This window comes from Cucurbita maxima, unplaced genomic scaffold, assembly GCF_002738345.1.
Source record: "Cucurbita maxima cultivar Rimu unplaced genomic scaffold, Cmax_1.0 Cma_Scf00031, whole genome shotgun sequence".
Lineage (NCBI taxonomy): Eukaryota > Viridiplantae > Streptophyta > Magnoliopsida > Cucurbitales > Cucurbitaceae > Cucurbita > Cucurbita maxima.
The window spans coordinates 2,637,808-2,654,341 of NW_019272047.1; positions in this window are offsets into that span (position 1 = coordinate 2,637,808).

Genomic DNA, 16,534 nt, shown 5'->3' on the forward strand with positions numbered 1-16,534 from the left:
TTTTTTTTTTTTTTTTTTTTTTTTTTTTTTTTTTTTTTTTTTTTTTTTTTTTTTTTTTTTTTTTTTTTTTTTTTCATATGAGATGAAATTAAATAGATCGAAGTGGTTGTGAATTGGGTCGAGTATATGCCAATTATTATGGAACATTTTTATTTTTTTTATTGAGATTATATCTTCAGTTTAATTTTTCATTACCTAATTGTTGTGTTCTTGCTCAAATGAGGATACATTTTATAGCGTCGTGTCAGGATGAGTAAGAGTTTTTACTTTTCTTTACGATGTTTATTGTTACACCAACAAAGGCATAGTTACTACTAATTTTATATGTATTGTTTATAATTTGTATGCGACTATAACATGATCAACAAAATACTAATTACTTAATAAAACAATAATCATTAAAAGTTTCAAATGGGAAACTCTCAAATATATCAGAGCTTAGGGGGAAGTATACTTTGTTCTAGGGGAGGTGGTTAAATTTCTCTTCGAGGCTCGGGTGTTACATGTAAGCACTCCTATAAAACAAGTCTAGAAACTTTTTTGAAGATCTGATTCATGAGAATAATATATGGGGCATAACTGAGTCAATGATATCACAATAACTCATAACGACCATGTCCAACATGAAGAAATTCTTTGAAACATTGTCGTTCTTGACTTGTATACTCGAGGGAATCTTTGTTTTTGAAAGAATACATGTCCTTCATGACTACCTTAATTAGTTCCTCATATTCATTATATCGCCAAATGAGTCAATTCTTTCCTCTTAACGATCAGAGCTAATGCGCTCACTAGAAAAATGCTAAAGCTTTATGTTTGCAGCTTGGTCTACCTCAATTATACTAAATAATTATATCCAATATCTTAAAATTTGGAAGCGGATTCATGACTCAAGCTCTTTGTTTGTTGAAATCTGAATCTCAAATACAAAATTCGACTTAATTCCAACTTTCTCACTTTCTTCGAGATGAATTGCTTTCTTTCATCAACTAAATCAACAATTGAATCAATCGCGTATAACTTTAACCTCCAAGTCACCTCTAACCTTTCTAAATATCCAACCATTAACCTCCTTACCCATACTATCTTCAAAACTTCATTTTGTATACTTTTTCTATTTATTGAGAATGATCATCCCAAAAAGAAGTTATTTCCTTTAAATAAATCTAATACTTCATGAACATAGCAATTATTTTTGTATATGGGGGAGACGAGAGGTGCTTAAAAAAATTCGAGCTTTCAATAAATGACATGAAACCTTAACTAATCTAAGATATTTGGAACATTATGATATAGCTAAAAAGTTTATCATTAACTTACTCAAGGTCGATCATACGGGCATAGAGCCCAACCTACATTAGATGATCTCAGACTAAAAATCACCATATTGTCTCATTAGAATTTTATGAGATTTTCCTCAATTTAAGTCGTCGAACGTTCACTGCGTAATAAAAGTAAGCTGCCAAGATCAAAGAGTGTAAAGATTGTAGCAACTCAACGAGACAAAGGTAACCTCCAGACCGTTAGCAGTTCATACGTTGTCAATAAAGCTTCCACTTCCCTTTCAACTTCAGTACCAATACCGTCGAGCCAGGCCTAAGTCAGTTAGGATTGTGTGACTAATAGTTTAGTTGAATTATCCGCACAATATATCTTGTTATGGTTCAGTTAAAAAAAAAAAAGGAAGAAATTTTAAAAACTATCCAGAAATCGCATAACATATCTCGAGATTTTTGGCGAGGCGAGATTTACGTCAGTAACCCACCCCAACTTCACTTTAAAACCTACATATTATACCCCTCATTCACACAACTATTTTCACTCCTGTTTTTGCTAATTATACACACCACCATGAGAGTAAGAGACCAATAGAAAAAGATCAATACAAGGAAAACTTACTCACCGCAGATCTCAATCGACGACTCCAACCTCTTCCTCTCCAAGTCAACCTCAACGAAGAAGTGATTATAGTCATTCACAGAGGAATCGTCATCGTGTTAATCGTGGAACAGAAGGCAAGACACGTCACAGGAGACAAAGGAAATCGCAAAAGTCATTATGGGTATTGACAGGTAAGAAAGACAAGATTATGAGATAGCTTATGACATTTAAATATATTTGAATAATATTAAATATTCAAACACAATAATTCTTTTAATATATTTATAAATATAATTCTTGGATTGACCCAAAAGGTTTCCACAAAGGTTTCCCACACTTTCTCTTACACTTTCTCTTACGTGGAATTTTGTGTGAAACTCTATTGGAGGAATTTTATTTCCTTGATTTTCAGTCATACCTAAGTTTATGGAGGAGGAGGAGATTTGTAGTATTAAAAAAAAAAAAAAAAATAGAAGGTAGAAGTTGTCCCACATGCTTATTTTGAAAAGGGGGAGTTAAGCTCCACTATAGGAGGGATGTCCCTTACTTGAAGCAAGTCGGACAATACATTTTCTAATGTCTCTAGACCAAATTTAGCGATACGGCTCTCTTTTTTACTAGTTTCGGAGCCTTCAAGGTTAGTATAATAACCTTTTACTATTTGTGAAGTCTAAGTTTAAATGCAAAATAATTTTTTGAAGTCTAAGTTTAAATGCAAAATTAGATTTTGGAAGTTTAAATTATTTTATGCAAAATTAGGTTTAACTAGTTTAAATTATTTGGAGGAAGTTTAATTTATTTTATAAAAAATTAGGTGAGTCAATTCCCATAAGAGAATTCAGATTTATGATTGTGGAACACCTTAGATGAAATTAAATTTTAGAGAGTAGCGTGTCGTAGTAGTTCAACCTAGGCCAGCCAAGTAAGTGACCCTACTATCGTCTCTGTCGTAGGACTTATCTTATTCAAAATTAGGGTTCAGTTAGTTTAAATTATTTGGAGTAAGTTTAAATTATTTTATGATGAGTCAATTCCCACAAGAGAATTCCAATTTATGATGGTGGGATTCCTTAGGTAGAATTAAATTTTAGAGAGTAGCGGGTCGTAGTAGTTTAGCTTAGGCCAACCAAGTAAATGATCCTACTATCGTCTTTGTCGGAAGACATGCAATTATTCTATATTGGGCCTCTTGTGGCGGATGTGTGCCACTTGAGGGTCGTCGTTTTGCTTGTCTCGATGTCAGGGTCAAAACCTTACTAAACCTACTCTTTTCATAGTAAGGTTTTGAAGGAGCAACTGTAAGTCTTATTGGACAAGGGTTTCATCTAACCTGAGGGATCCTCTTCGAGTGCTCTAGTGTCGTTTGTCAATGTGAGATCTCACAACAGTTGAAGAGATGAACAAAGAATTCCTTTTAAGGGTGTGGAAGATTAGAACAAGAATGGGCATGGTTTAGAGTAATACACTGACATGAGACATATGAGCTTAGGGGACATGATATTCTTGAAGGCAACTCCGAAGAAGGGGTCCTAAGGTTTGAATAAAATGGAAAGCTGAGCACATGATTTATTGAACCTTTTAAAATCTTAGATCATATCTGTCATGACCCGTTTTTTGAGATTTTGAAAACTCAAACCGTGACCTAAAAGATGAAAGAAAAAACAGACAAAAAATAAAAGAAAAGAATAGAAAAGTAAAAGTTAATAATATTATTTAAATAAAAGAGAGTAAAGAGAAGTTTTGTTTCAAAATATTACAAAGGGATACAAATTAAACAAAGAAATACAAAAGACTCAAAATGACTGAAGAGGGATTGACGCTCCGAAACAACCCCCTCTATGACCGCACAACTCTCAAACGCTCCTCAAACACGACCAGTAGCCTGCGAACACTTGAAAAAAATAGGAAAATTGGGATGAGTATAAATATTATACTCAGTAAGCCACTTACTTGTATGCTCTTATTGCATCTTTAACAGATTCCCACGGACTTCTCTTTGGCTCTAGGACGTCTGGTTCTAGTCATAGGTCCTTGGAGATTTTTTTGTTCTCCATCCCTTCATTTAAACTCTAAGAGTTCCTTATGCTGAGCTGTAATGACCGGTGTCTCTCTATGAGGCGCTACCTTTGTATGACATTCTGAGACTATATGATATCTTATCTAGGGTGTGTTGAGTACCTCCTAGGCCCATGATAGTCCCCCTTATTTTCCATGAGAAACGGCTAGGAACAACGAGAATTTATTAGGAACCTTTGGTCCTTCTATGAAGTTATAGATACTGTTCACACAACTAGTAGCCTAAGAACACTCTTAAGGTGCTTCGTTTGTTGGTGTGATATGATAGACTCATAGGGAAAGGTTAGGTCTAGACTCAGTGACTTGTCACTTTTAATCACAAATCCCTATGCTTATCATATTATTAGGTCCTAATTCACATAAAAATATGGTATCAATTAGAATCGGGATAAAAATCAAGCAAACAGAAGTCGAACAGGACGAAAACTAACCTTCATTGTGCAGCACGCACTTCCACTCGTTGGAAAGACGCTCCACGCGCTCATACGAATGCGCTTGAGGGAAGAGGACGCACATCCTGGTGCTGCCATGTGGCATGCTTGGGTTCGTCCGCCACTGATGAGTCGTGGGTTCGAATTCAGAGGTGGCGCTGGCAAGTGAAACTCCTTATGTTGACGCATGACACCATGCAGATTAGGTTGAACATCCTTCGAGTCAAACTAGGTCAGATGTGGGCGCGAGTCGTATATCGGGTGGAGTTGCAACATAGAATCTACTAGGATTCTTCATGAATACTATGGGGAATCTTTCTAGAAGAACATATCAATATCTTAGACCTTAACTCGTAAGAAATGACTTATAGTGAAAGGTTACCTCGCGGGTCTCCATTTCTTGCTCTAATGAGAAATGACTTATAGTGGAAGGTTACCTCGCCCGTCTCCATTTCTTGCTCTCACTCTCCAACATTCTCTCTCATCCATATAATGAAATGTTATTATTAAGAGAATTATTGAAATTGGCCCAGGCAAGTGTCGAATCCTACGAGGCTTAAAACTCATATTATAAAAAGATATATTACTATTAAGAATTAATAAAATTGGCCCGTGCAGGTTACGAACCCGTAACCTGCACGCTCTAACCAACTAAGCTAATAGGCCATAAGTTTTATGTACATTGTAGATCAGTAGCTCCTAATCTAGTGAGTTTAGATTACATCATTTTATGCATAATAAACTTAAAACTTCAAGTCGTTATCTTTAAGTTTGTAGTGTTGCAACTCCATATCATGAAAAGATATATTATTATTAAGAATTAATGAAATTGGCCCATGCAAGTGTCAAACCTGCGACCTTCGTGTTATTAACACGATGTTCTAACCAACTAAGCTAATAGGCCATAGGTTTTATGCACATGGTAGATCGATAGCTTCTAATCCAGTCAATCGAGTTTCGGTTACATAATTTTATGCTTAATAAATTAAAATTTTAAGTCATTATCTTTTAAAGTTTGTTATGCTGTAATTTGGTATCATGAAAAGCTATTATGAAGAATTAATGAAATTAGACCATGCCGGTGTCAAACCTGTGACCTAGGCCATAGGTTTTATGCGCATTATAGATTGGTAGCTCTAAATCCATTCAATCGAGTTTAGGCAAAATTAAATTTTAGAATGTCGCATTAAGCCAACGTCAAATGGTCATAATAGCTTCGGCAGGCCAACCAAGTGGCCCTACTATCATTTCCCTCTGCAACCAATGTGAGATCTCATGATCATCTATCAACTACTAAATGAAAATCAATGCATTCTATTGCCCTATCTTAACTTCCATGGGGCCATTCCAACATTCACTGTTATCCGTTTTGGCCAGTACACCACCCGGTGTCTGGTTCTGATACCAATAGTAACGCCCATAATTTTCTTACCCTAATTAGAGATGTCACTACATGCATGACTTAATTAACATATGCGGAATTTGAAATGAAACATTTACAAATGAAGCCATAGACTTGCACATTTAATTTAAAATAAGAAAATAGAAATAACATAGTTTGTAAACCTGAAATTTTTTTGCATATTCCCCATAGGGTCGAGACTTTATCCAAAGTAACATGTGTAAGCTTGTGAGTGCAACAACCCACCACTACTTGAATAACAGTGAGGCCTTTTATTATCTTACATAAACCTAGAAAGAATTCCATGACACAATCTCTAAGTCGTTGAACTTTTAGTACCCATCAGATTCACTAACCAATGGTTTGGGCATATCCTTTAACAACTCTCGAGGTGACCTGCCACGTTGAAGAACTTAACCAACTTGGGATTCACTCACTATGCATTAGTAATTTAGTGTGATATCCACATTAAGGACGAGACAAGTAATCTCATGTTCCTTTGGTAAATATGGTAAATATGAGGTAGGATACTTACTTTTTGAGTTGTCTTAGTACTTTAACTTGTTATCTCTTCATAACATCATTAAACTTTACTGACCTTCATATATCATCTACACATCCTTATACTGTAACTAAAGCCAGCAAATTCCTCAACTTTCAAAAGCTTTTCTCACAGACTCATTGTAAGTGCAAGTTGTGCTGGCATGTATTGAATGAATCAAGCTCAAAACTTTTGAACAAACCTTCTACATTGTCAAAGCTAGGAAACTTAGAACTTTATATTTTTGAATAAGTCTAGACAAACTACAATTTGTTCCTTGTTTAAAATGGTTCACTAGACCACATTCTATAATATTCAATGTCGAAGGGAAATGCTTTTATTCAACCAAGACTCTTAATCGGAGAGTTTGGTATAACACTCACTATATAGAGGTATCAAGTTTGCTTAAGGGCTCATCTTATTACCTTTTTTTGTCTCTGATTAGCCTCCTATAATCTATATGAACACTTATAAAACAAGTCTAGAAACCTCGTTAAATATTTGATTCATGAAAATTACTTAAGCTATGGGAAATTAGTGAGCCCAACAACATTACTCTTACTCACACAACTATGTCGAACCCAGAGAAAACCTTTTAACCTCGCCTTTTTGGTTCATATGCTTGAGGGAACTCTTTTTTCTACATGAATGCATGTTTTTTTTCTTTTTAATAACTACGTGTATCAGCTCTTAGTATCGTCGCGTGGGCCCATTCTTTCCTCTTAATGTAATAGCCCAAAAATAAATAAAGAAATAAACAAATAAAAAAAAGTTAAAATAATAATAATAATAAATAAATAAATAAATAAATAAATAAATTAATTTAAATTTAAATTGAAAAAAAAAACATCTTTCCCCACCTCTTTCTCACAATTATCTCTCCTCTACCCTCCTTACACAATTGCAAAAAAAAAAAAAAAAAAAAAAAAAAAAAAAAAAAAAAAAAAAAAAAAAAAAAAAAAAANAAAAAAAAAAAAAAACAGAAAAACAACAATGGTCAGATTTGAGAATGTAAAATGGCTTTAAAGATTGTAGAGATTTTTGTTAGTTATTTCAGTAAAATCCTATCTGAGATCTCTTTTTCCTTTATAGTTATGGTTATAGAAATTAATTTAGGATCAAATCTTCTTTCATATCTTAACAAGTCTGTAATAATCAGATCCCATATACAATTGATTAGATTTTTTTTAGCATTTTAAGTTTTACCAAATAAGGTTATAAGGTTAGATTCAATAAAATTTGGGTGGGCAGATCTATAAACTAAAAGATCATAGACAAACAATCGACTTAAAATTGATTAGTAATATCTGTTTACACAATTGAAAAACCTATTTACAGAATGAAAATAATGAGAGAAAGAGGGAGGGAGATTGAGGAAAGATTTAATAAAACAAGAATTATCAGAGTTTAAATTTTGTCTAACACAAAATATCAAAATTTTAGGATGGCCTAGGTAAATTAGGGAAATAATTTTATAGAGTTCAAACTTGAAACTAATGTCATGAGCTCCTATAGGTTGACTTAGATTTCAAAGAACGGAATCGAACTTTCATTAAATATATATTTGTGATGACTTAAGCGAGCCAGGTAAGTGACCTTACTATCGGCATGGTTATATTTGCTGTTGACACATGCTCTGTGGTTCTGCACGTGTCATATATATTGGTATGAGTGAATTTTATGTGGATCGATATGCATCTTATTTGTTATGTATATGTTATAATATGTGAATTGTTTGATAATAATTATGGTACGATGTGTTCAATGATATGTTTGAGATAGGATACGAGAAGGATGCACAAAACGAAATGTAACGATAGAAGTCAAATACGTTCATGAAACGTTAAGGTTAGGTTACATACCGAAGTGATATGGATAAGAGAGATTGATGAAAGAATACAATTAGGCTACGGGTAGAAAGGGATAGGTTTGTGATAGATTGATAGAACGATAGCGTTAGGATTGATAGAACGATAGCGTTAGGACTGATAGAATGATAACATTAGGTTACGTTCTTGTGATGATATGACTGAGGTACGTTCACGTAATGATATGTCTGTGATAGATATAAGAATGTTAAGGCTATGATAAGTTAGAAAACAATATGACTACGATTTATGTTATGACTTGTTTATGATATGATACATTGTGATGCAATATGTCATGGTATGATGTGCATATGATGAAATGTTATGTTAAAAGCATAGAATGTTATGTTAGGTCTCTTATATTTGAATGTAAATAGCATGAATTGTATGACATGAAACACGATAAACTGTCTGGAATCATAACCCCTATAGGAACATTTATGAAATGTAAATTGAAAATGAGAATGACATGAACCATGGAACGTGACAGGGGGGTTATGTTCATTAATGATAAATGTAGAAGTAGGGGGGACCTCATGCATTATGTGTGTTCATGCATCTAGGTGATACTCCTATCCCATCACGAGGGTAAGGACGCGTACATCCAATGGCAGGACAACGATCGTTTTGCTTGCATAGCGCTGTCGTGACGGTTACTAGTTTTAACGGGTCCCGGCATAAGGGGCTCCCAGAGTATGCCCACCGGATAAGGAAAGTGGCCCAGCGATGTGCGAACTAGCTGGTGAGCCCATACTCGCACATATGGGCAGTGTGTAGAGTATATGGTACACGTCCACGATTACTCGTTAGGACAATACCGTAGGGAAAACAAAATGAAACGAAACGAAAGATAGATCCCATCATTTCATTGCATGTGATTGTTGCATTTAACCCCAATAGTGGGGTCACTTAGAGTATTTCTTTAAATACTCAAGCCATGTGCTACTATATTTTTCAGGTTAAGGCAAGACATTCCTGTACGGCTGACGACGACATCGCAACTCGAGATCATGGTACATACATAGGATAGTGGTATTTATTTTCTTAAACTTAGGCTAGAATATGATGTTTTAAACTTAAACGCTTATTTATTTTATTTCGGGTCTTTTGTTGTGTCGTTTTAAAGATGTTTTCGAAACACGTAAGTCCATGATTGTATTTTAAGTTAAAGGTTATGTTTTATGGAATTTAAATGAAGTCTTCCGCATTCAATGTTTATGGTACGTATACAGTAGCGACCTTAAATTAAGTAGAAAATTTTGGGTCGTTACACTTAATGACTAGAGCTATTGCTCTCTAAAACAAATGTTAAGGAGTGTGAAGTCTTGACTTAGTAGCTCATGTGCCTATAGCTCGGTCTACCTCAACTCTACTAAGTTGTCCTGGCCATAATCTAAAAAAATTCAAGTAGATTCAGGGTCAAATCTCGGGTTGATATTATTGTTGGAATAACTTAGATATAACATTCAACTTTAATTCAAACCTTCCTAATTTCTTCAAGGTGACTTGGTTCCTTTAACTAGATCATGACTTGATTAGTCTTTATGTATTACTTTATCTTTTTAAGTCACGAACTCCAAATCTTGCTATAGTATCCAATCATTGACCACTTTGCTCATACAACCTCAAAGCTTCCTCTTAATATTTCCTCCTACCATCGTGGCACATAAACATCTCCAAAAATAGTGTTATTTCCTCTAATTTCCTTGTAACCCTAAGGAGTGACTTAATAAAACTCTCATCTAAGATTGATATTGCATAAGCATAATAAATGTTCTTATATGCGGTAAAACGATATGTTTCCACCAAATTTGGAAGTGTATACTTATCCATGAGAAGTTATAAAATAATTCTTTAACTCTTCCCTGTAGCACCATTTTTAAGTTTCATGAAGAAATCGAGGGGAGAAACGCCCAAAGCGAAGCTTGGGAGACTAGATTCCAGACCGCGGCGCAATCTCCTAATATGCATTGGTTTCATCTTTGTCTCTAATAAACAATGAAACCGTAGATGTTCATAAAATTTATGTCTTAAAGTTTCTGAAATATAAAAAATATATAATATTTTTATATACGTTCAAGTTTATATCTTATAGATCTTGGAACCATAACTTTCTTCATTGTATCTAATAGAGTTTCAACCCAATAAAATCAATTACTTTATTGAGTATAAAATTGAGTTTTGCTTCTAACCTCCTAAACTTTCAATTTTATACCTATTATGTAGGCGGATTTTAAATAAAGAAATATAGATAATGTAAAAAATCTATTAAACTTAAAAACTTAAAAAGTTTTAGATCTTAGAGATGATACTAAAGTAAGTTCAAAGTTCAATGTCCTAACCACTCACTTATGAAACCAAATAAATATATGAACTTATAAAAACAACTATCTTATTTGTTTCTTATAGATCTCTAAATTTTGAAAATAATTGATGTGTCTTGTTTTTTGTATTGTATTTGATAGGGTTTCAACACATTAAAATCAATTAATCTATTAGATCATGTGTACTATCATTCAACTATTAGACCATGGGAACACAAATATTTATATAATTTGTGTGTAAAATTATTCGACCATTCTTCGTCACTCATCATACTTTAACAGAGTTGACCAAAAGGTTATTTTGAAACAAATTTAACATTAAAAAAATATACTTATTTAATAAGTTTTTTCCTCCATATTTTTTAAAACTTTAATTGAATTCACTCAACCATGCATTTCAAGTACATATAAATAAAATATAGATTGTCAAGACTTAGATATGGTATCATATTTTGCATCTACTATATACATGGTACCCGAATAGGAAGGAGAATTAGTAAGAGAAGATAAACATGATTTAGAAAAAAGTTTGGGGCATTTCGAGAATTGAAACTTGGGACCTCTCACACCCTAAAAGAGAATCCATGTGCAACTATTATAATCCTATCTTTTAGTTTATACAATTATAAAATGTTAAGATTTAGATAGACGATTTCAATTGATTAAAATCTATATTTTTTTTAGTACCCAAGTGATTACTCCTCTACCTATAGTTTTACTCACTACTTATAGTCTATAGGTTCAAATTCTTGTTTTTTTTTTTTTCTTAGGTTGGATAGAAATATATGGAGAAAGAGGATAATTATAGATTTGTGAAAATTATTGGGTACTAATTTATGTTATTCAATCGCGAAAAAATTTTATTTTTTATTAAAATAAATCTCATCATGTCACCTATAACTGTGATAAGGGATAAAATTAGATATTTATCTATATAGTTCCTATTTATTAAATGCATTGCTCAATCAATAAAAGTGGGTAGAGTCGCTTCTAGGAAAAAAAAAATAATTAAAGCAAGTGTCTTGAAGAAAAAAAAGTCGTATGTAGGTAATTGTAGTCGATACAGTGTGTGCAAAGCTTCCACTACCCTTTCAACTCCTGTATGTAACCTTTGAATTAGGCGTGAGGTTGGTTAGGGATGTGTCACTTGATAGTTTATTTGATTGCCCTGCCAAATGGCTCTATCCTATAAGAGGACGTTGATCATGTGGGTTGCCAGTGGTTTTCACGGTAGCAAGTAGGATGATAGTAGACTCAATAAGTAGCCTACTTGTAGGCTCTTAATCGGGTCCTAGGTATGCTAGGGTAACATACTCTTTCTTTTCTTGTTTTGGTTCTTGTTGCAAGTACTTAGACCCCTTTAGTCATGTTCTTGACATTGAATTCTTATCGTGATCTATCTTGAGGACCTTGGTCCTATGATTATGAGGTCTCAACCTTGGTCTTGATCTAAGGGCCTTAGTACTATGGCTCTGGGTTCTTGTTTTCAAAATTTAGTAATTGATCCATGTTCTCGTCTTGAATCGTTGTCTCGTTTATGGTTACTTTTTAGGTTCTTAGTTCGTTCTCCAAGACACTCTCCATAGGATTTATGGTATCAGTCACAAACCTGATAACCTGTGTCCAAGACTTCAAGCGTTCCAAGGAACGTAGTTTGAACTCGCATCTAGGGCTTACCATGTGATACGATCTGGAAATCTACATCTAAAACTTCTTACATTCTAAGCAATGTAGTCTGATTCTACATCAAGGCTTGCCTTGTGATACAGCTTGAATGTCTATGCCCAAGGCTTCCTGCGTTCCAAGAGGCATAGTCTGAATACCTACACTCAAAGTTTCACATGTTCCAAGTAGCGTAGTCTAAAATCTTTCATCTAGTGTTTGCCATGTGATACAACCTGAATACTTATGTTCAAGGCTTCATACATTCCAAGTGACATAGTCTGAATACCTACGCTTAAGTCTTCCTACGTTTTAAGCAGCGTAGTCTGAGTCATGAATATTCTGTATGGCGAGAAGTCTTAGGAGCTTACCCTTGAGTAGTACCTAGCATCCTTTTTATTGTTAGTTGTAGAGCTTGTGTAGTATTTTCCTTAGTTTTTAATCTTGTGAGTTTCTAAGGTTCTTTATTTCTTGAGGAATAAGTGGTAACATGTCATCTTAAGCTTATGAATCCAACCTAGTAACATGCATGAGTTATTCTAAAAATTCATTGAGTCATAATATATTCTTTAAAGAGTTCTAGAATAATCTTAAATATTCAGTAAGAATTCTTTGAGGTACTTTCCTTTAAGTGTTTATAAGGCCCTAACTTGGTTTAGGTTTCAATCTTTCTCTAATCAACATGAAATCTTGAACGTACCTGTATGTCCTTAGGAATAGACCAGATAAAAAGTAGTAGGTCATTTGGAGTATGTTTACACCTTGAATATTATAAAGAGTTCGAGGGGCATTTGATCATTTTACCCTCTAATTCTTTGTTTCGCTACTTAACGTGCTCCAATGACTTTCAAATTTTACAAAATCATCAAACATCATAAAATAAGATCTACTACAAAGTTTCATAATTTTTTAATGTCATTTAGAGCATGAACCGAAGATAAGTTACCTTAAGGGTATTATGGTAATTTTACATCGTTTCTTGGTCGATTTACTTAACCTTATCCAATTGCGGCCAAATTTCATATATAATCTTAACATGTCATAATATGTCCATCATTAAAGTTTCATAGGCAGTAGAGTTCATTTAGTGAGTTATTTTAACGTTACTTAAATTCCAAGCAATTTGATCGGTTTAGAGCCTTAACTTTCGATTCTTGTTGTTTTTCTTTCATAATCCTTTAAATCATACTTAATTTATGATTCATACAAGGATTTAAGTAGTTCCTACAAGTATTTCTTAAGAAAAGTCTATGATGGGTACTTACCTCGTTGTCGATGTTCGGGACCTCCGTTCTGAAGCTTCCAATATCTAAATTATTTAAAAAAAAATTGACAGAATCTTGAGGGTGTGTAGTTTCCGGAACAAAAAACATTTCATGAGAAATGGTCTAGAAGAGGATTAAAATTGAGAAAAGTTAATGGAGAGTAATTTTTTTATTTGAATCATCGTCTAGATAGGAAGAAGACANCTTTGTTTTGGCATGATATTCTACTTTTTGTTAGAATTTTATTTTTAATCTTCTGTTAAGCAATGTACTAGCTATAAATATAGTCATTCTTCACCTAACAAAGTACTAAATTTCCTTCCTTCTGCAAACTTATCTTCATTAAATTTATCATTTGGTATCAGAGTCTTGTCTCTTTCAGCTGCAGCTAAAGATGGCTACTGAAGGCAGCTTTGTTCAACCAGTAATACCCAAACTTGTTGGGCACTATAATCGTTGGAGGATGTTAATGTAGAACTTTCTTCGCTTTAGAGAATATTGGCAAGTAGATGAGTCTGGGATTTTTGCTGTAGCAGATTACTCAGATGAATAGAAGAAGGAGATAGTCACATTCGCTCGTACCTGAAAGAAGAGTCATCTCCATCTTCTTCTTTGTCTTCGTAGCCAAGAAGTTTGTCCTCATGGACCTAAAGACGACCTACAACCTCCTCAACCGACATGTTCTCGAGGTCGCCGGATTGCTTGATGGAGGTAACAGTTTGCATGAATCTTGGGGGAACATCTCGAAGAAACTTTTTAACGACAGAGATCTCCTCCACCATGTCGCCTAATGAACGGGTGTCGTTGACGATTGNAAATAACCTTGGAAAACACAACAAAGTCTTTTGTATTGATTCCTAAATTCAAAACAAACCTATCTCCAAAAATAAAACCTTCAGTAACTAATTAAAAATAAATCTAAATAAAACAATATTCAATACTTTAACTTAAAACAATCAAATAAAAGTAAACCCCCAAAAATATTCCCTCTCCAACTTCCATGGTGTCCTCAGCTCTGCGTCAACAGTACATTGGTGTCTTGCCTTTACCTAAAAAATGTAGGTAGCACGTGGCTTGACTATTTTATGAAATACTTAGTAAGTCACCCCATGGTTAGGGTTAGAAATGCAAACACATGCAACATATGAGCGAGACCTAACTTTTCACAAACTTTACATGGCCTTGGGCACTTTTCTATTTTGGGCAGGGTTGGATGTGTGGTACACCATCACACACGGCCCATGTACGCGTACATGGACCTACCAGGTGGGCTCGTATACATACCTCCTGGGCCTGACTTGGTTGAACACAATGTGTTACACGTCGCCGGACANATGGCGGCAAGAGTCATCCTGTCTTTACGCTTCTCAGCGTCCTCACCATGTTCGATGGCATCTCACATGCCTTGGGCCTGTAAGTTAATACGCATCTTTATCGACCATGTTGCATAGTTACTCTTCGTGAGTAACAGGTATTGGAGCGTTACACTCCCTCCCTTCCGCTTCTTATCGTTGTCACATCTCCTCCGGCAACTTTGTATGGCGACAACATTTTCTTCGGCATCCTAGCTCTGATACCAAATGTTGGAAATGACCCACGATCGNGCCGGACACCACAGAATAGGAAAGGTCCCGCATGATATCATGACGAACATAAATATCATAATTCATTATTTTGTATCATAAAGGGGAAGAATCCCGATGCAAGTGACATACATATATATGCATGAGGTCCCTTAACATACCTAACATGGCATTAAATAAGCATTGCCAACATCACATATGCATTTCTTACATTACATGACATATCACATAACCTACATTACATGACATTTTACATAACATGAAAATACATTTAAGTTCCATATGCATTTCATGACATGACTCGAGAATACTATGTGTATACATGGCATCAACCAACATTTTCATGGCATATATTACTAACATATCATTTATAACTTCNGGAAACTTAAACACTTAGTTTTTCAATTCTCTTTGTTGTTTTTAAAATAGCATACGTATTTATAGTGAAGGAAGCACGACTACTGATAATTCTTACGGATCAAAGACTAACTATTTTCCTAAATCAATTCAAGCCAATAACTTCTAAACAATTATCCTAAAAATAACATCAACAAATAAAACTACAAATTACAATCTTTTACTTACACCGAGAAACACTCTTATTTGTACTCCTTCAAATTGTTCTTGTATTTAACTTCCAAAACAAGTGCTCCATGCCCAAAATATGCAAACCCAAGACGTACTTTTCTCTTTTGCTATTGAATCTTGTTCTTNCGACAGTCAACACAATCTATACATCAGATAGTAATATCACATAAATATGGTGCATGCAGGGGCCACAAGGCACGCACCATCATACAACACATAGTAAGATAACTTCAACAGTAAGGTCACTTACCTTGATGGCCTTGACTGAGGTCACTCACAACAAGCTAATCCCAATGATTAAATGTGTCTTATAATAACCACATAAAAACTTAGGAACCTTTCATACCATACCCTAGCTAAATCTCATGTGATTTATCAAAAAAACTCCCAACACAATCTGTCTTTGACGTTTAGGAACCATACTGACCTTAGATAGTAAAACTAAGGGCAGAAACGGCTTCAGAAGGGCTGAAAACCTAGGAATAAATATATTATAGTGATACTAAGCCNTTGCAGTCCCCATGCTCCTAAAACGATGTCCTTTGCTTTCATTTATGTTACCTAGAATAAAAAAAAATCTTAAAATTGATTCCAACAAAAACAAACGAGATAAGATATCAATTATCATCTTATTGGTACATCTAGATTGACTTAAACATACTGATTACAGTTGTATAGAAAACCTAAAAAGTCGAAAAACTTGAAAAATCCGACCAAGCTAACTCAAAGTTGGGTTACATAGAATATTGAGTTGGGTGGTTATTTTTTCTTTGGTTTGGTTTTTGGGCTCAAAGAAGAAAATTTTCGGCCAACACGAACCAAGCCGGGTCCAATACTTTGAGCTTCAACCTTCCACTTTTTGGTTTTCTTTTTATTCTTTCAACACTGTTGCTACTCTCGATCTTTCTCATCC